Genomic DNA, 4,341 nt, shown 5'->3' on the forward strand with positions numbered 1-4,341 from the left:
TGGGCATCTCTTTCTTTAGGTTTGGGAAGTTTTCTTCTATAATTTTGTTGAAGATATTTGTTGGCCCTTTAAGTTGAAAATCTTCATTCTCATCTCCACTCGTATTTTCTGTAGGTTTGGTCTTCTCATTGTGTCCTGGATTTCCTGGATGTTTTGAGTTAGGATCTTTTTTGCATTTTGCATTTTCTTTGGTGGTTGTGCTGATGTTCTCTATGGAATATTCTGCACCTGAGATTGTCTCCTCCATCTTTTGTATTTTGTTGCTGATGCTCACATCTATGGTTCCAGATTTCTTTGCTAGTGTTTCTATCTCCAGCGTTACCTCACTTTGGATTTTCTTTATTGTCTACATCCCTTTTTAGGTCTAGTATAGTTTTGTTCATTCCCATAACCTGTTTTGATGTGTTTTTCTGTTTTTCTTTAAGGACTTGTAACTCTTTAGAAGTGTTCTCCTGTATTTCTTTAAGTGAGTTATTAAAGTCCAACTTGATGTCCTCTACCATCATCATGAGTTATGCTTTTAAATCTGGAACTATCTTTTCGGGTGTGTTGTGGTGCCCAGGACTGGGTGGGGTGGAAGTGCTGCGTTCTGATGATGGTGAGTGGTCTTGGTTTCTGTTAGTAAGATTCTTACGTTTGCCTTTCGCTATCTGGTAATCTCTGGAGTTAGTTGTTATAGTTGTCTCTGATTAGAGCTTGTTCCTCAGGTGATTCTGTTAGCCTCTATCAGCAGACCTGGGAGACTAGATCTCTCCTCTGAGTTTCATTGGTCACAGCACTCTCTGCAGGCAAGCTCTCCTCTTACAGGGAAGGTGCACAGATATCTGGCATTCGGACCTGCCTCCTGGCAGAAGATGAAGGCCCTAAACAGGACCTGTGTTGCTTCAGTCTGTCACAGAAGCTGTTATCTTCTGTAGTCCACATTCTCATCTGCACAGACTAGTCTCAGAGGTATCCGGGAACCAAGATGGCTCCCCCAGGTGCTCTGGGAAAGCCCTCCTGGGCAGGGTGGACACCTCTCCTCTGGCAGGAAAGGTGCCTGGATGTCTCGAGCCAAAAACGGGGTCTGTCTCAGAAGCTGTCCTCTAGGGACCTTAGGGATGTCAGCCAACTCTGTGCCCAGGTGACCCAGTGCTGGTGCTGACCGGAAGGGACTTGTGCACCTGATCAGTCCGGGTTTCCTCCTTTCATAATGCTGTCTCAGGTCCCACGTGATTGGATTGGAACAGAAGTTGTGTTCCACTCACAGGTGGTCCTAAGATCCTGTGGAGAATTCTCTAGGGGACCTTGGAAATATCTGCCAACTCGGCACCCAAGGTGACCTGGTGCTGGCGCTGACCAGAAGGGACTTATGACCCTGGTCTAGAATTTAGTTTTTATGTTATAATTTTTTCATTATGAGTAAAAATAAATTATGAAAAAGAAAAAAGATAAAAATGAATATGGATAGACATCTAAGCATTTAAAAAGTTAAATGAAAATTTAGCAAAAACACATACATCATTAAGAAGAAGCAACAGAATGAAGCTCAAGAGATTAATGCAAAATTATTATGTGGTTAAAATCTGCAACAATAAACTAGATTACTGAGATCAATTTCTGTTTATCCAGAATACCATACCAATACCATAGCTGTCACAGCTAGAAGGATCAGAAATTGCTGGTATTTGAAGTCTAGCCAAACCACGCATGCAATCAGAAGAGTCTAGCCAGAGCTCACAGCTGCAATTACTCATGTTGCCCATGATCTTCCTCTCACATAGACACAGAATGCTCTGCTCTTCTCCAGACAAGCAGCACATTAGCAGCTGGACAATTTTTGTTAGGGTCTGTATCACTGTGGGAGGTTCATAGGTAGTTTGCATGCAGTAATAAACTCCCAAATCCTCAGCCTCCACTTTGCTGATTTTGAATGTGAAATCTGTTCCTGACCCACTGCCACTGAACCTGTCAGGAACCTCTGATTCCCGTTCAAACACCCCATAAATTAGAAGCTGTGGAGACTGGCCTGGCCTCTGTAAAAACCAATTCAAGTATGTGTTTCCATTACTATGTAAGAGGCTCTGACTTGACCTGCAAGAGATGGAGGCTGATTGTCCAATGTTAGCTGATAAAGTGAGTGGAGTCTGGGTCATCACAACGTCACCATTGATTCCTGAAATTAGAACAGTGCAAAGTCATGTGCAAATTTCCCAAGCAATCTTTGTGAATTACTTTATCTTACTCATTCCAAGTGAGATCCTGGTACATTTTGTGATTTTCAAAAATATATCAAATGCTCTTTCATAAAACAATTCATCTGAAGGTCCCAAAGGTCATACATTCTCCCATTTACATTAGAATCTTCATCTTAGCACAAATCTTATCTCATCTGTAACTTCTCATTATCATGTGACTGAACCTCATATGTCCATCTTGGAAAAATAGGACCCCACCACACATGGACAGCCCATATCACCAGTTAGAGCTTACCTTCCATCCCCAGGGAATTTCCTTCTGCATAGCATTTTCTACTTACCCAGAATCCAAAGCAACAATATAAACATGGAGTGGACAGGACTCATCATTTTGAGAAGATGAAATTAGGACAGTGATCACTGAAAGCAAGAAAACAGCTGAGCTTTTATCTCAGTACAGCAAGCCAAGGACATCCCTAGGGAACAATATGCAAATACCCTGCCCCAGATAGCAGTGTACATAGGGGAGAGTTTTGTGGGTTTCTTGTATTTTTAAAATAACTCAAACAGGTCTCTGTATCAGGAGTGAATGTAATAAAACAAAATGTGTTGACTGATGAGAGACTCCTGGAATGATGAAAGACTGACAAAGTGGTTCAAATCCATTTGCTTTTATTATAATTTCTTCTGACATGAACTATTGATGCAGATTCTGGTAATTCCCCAACCCTCCAATGAATAAAGCATACTCACATTACAACAAGCAAAGAAGTTTTAGGAAATAAAATATCTGTTGCAATGTTTCTATTTTCTTTTTTTGTTTTTGTTTTTGTTTTTGTTTTTCAAGACAGGGTTTGTCTGTATAGCCCTGGCTGTCCTGGAACTCACTCTGTAAACCAGGCTGGCCTCAAACTCAGAAAAATGAGTCTGTCTCTGACTCCCAAGTGCTGGGATTAAAGGTGTGTGCCACCTCCACCCCGCTCTATTTTCTTGAGTACACTGAAATTGAGAGGGAGAGGGAGAGGGGGAGAGGCGGGGGAGAGGGGGAGGGGGAGTAGAGAGAGGGAGAGAGAGAGGAGGGAAACCTCATATTTTAGATAGACGGTAATGACAGGTTGAGAGAAGATTTTTTTATTTTTACTTCCAGGATGTCCAGACTGTCATTAAGTAGGTTCTGGTGCTCTATGTGAATGTTTAAAAACATCTTAATGAAATCAGGTGGGCTGTTGTCAAGTCTATGCTGCTGGAGATTAGCAAAAGGAGAAGACAGGAGTGTAGCAGAGACTCCAGCTCCCTTTCTATAAGTTAATTAAATTAAAATAAATGCATGCCTAAATCTTCTTGGTTTAGATTTAGAATGATCCTAAGCAGAAATCCCTGCAACACCTTTCCTAGTCATGGAGGGTGCAGACATGAGAACTGATGATCTGCTAAGTTAATAGTCACTTGTTACTTGATAATAGAGAAATCAATGAACCACATGCTGTTAGAGTATCAGAGATTTATATAGACAACATCTTCCCACCAAGCTCATGGCCTGAGATTGGGATACTATCCTGGGCATGGCAGCAGTGTTTTACAGTGCTTTTTGTTTCATCACTGTCACCTACCTAAGTGTTACTGTAACCACACAAAGCTGAACTCTACAAGAGTACAAATAGAAATAGCAGCATTGAAGAATGACATGCTCTGTCCTTTCTGTGTAGTATGTATAAAGGATCTCTGTATAAGGGTTTCCATAAGGTTCTAGGAAATAACTGAGGGTGATCCAAACTGAACTTCATTGCTGCCTACATCTTGTGTAAATGCCCCAGATGTTTCAGGTGCCCAATACAGATGTTTACTTCTATACAGAAAATTATCTAAGTTCAGATAGTTTTTGTATGGAACTGCTTCTTTTATAACATAGGTTGGTTACTCATTGTATTTAATAATTAAAGTTGATGTTTCATTAACTCCTAGGTGTCACCTATGGCTTGCCTACAAAATTTTCTTCCAAAAAGTTGGCATGTAAAAAGTCTTGGTTCCAACCAGGTAAATATAGTTATTGGGAAGTGAAGGGATTATGAAGTTTCTGACCTAATAATTACATTAATTCATTGGTAATTTATAACACATGGCATTATCAGCAGGTGATGGAAAGCAAGTGAAGAATAGTGTGAGG

Source organism: Mus caroli, chromosome 6, assembly GCF_900094665.2.
Source record: "Mus caroli chromosome 6, CAROLI_EIJ_v1.1, whole genome shotgun sequence".
Classification (NCBI taxonomy): domain Eukaryota; kingdom Metazoa; phylum Chordata; class Mammalia; order Rodentia; family Muridae; genus Mus; species Mus caroli.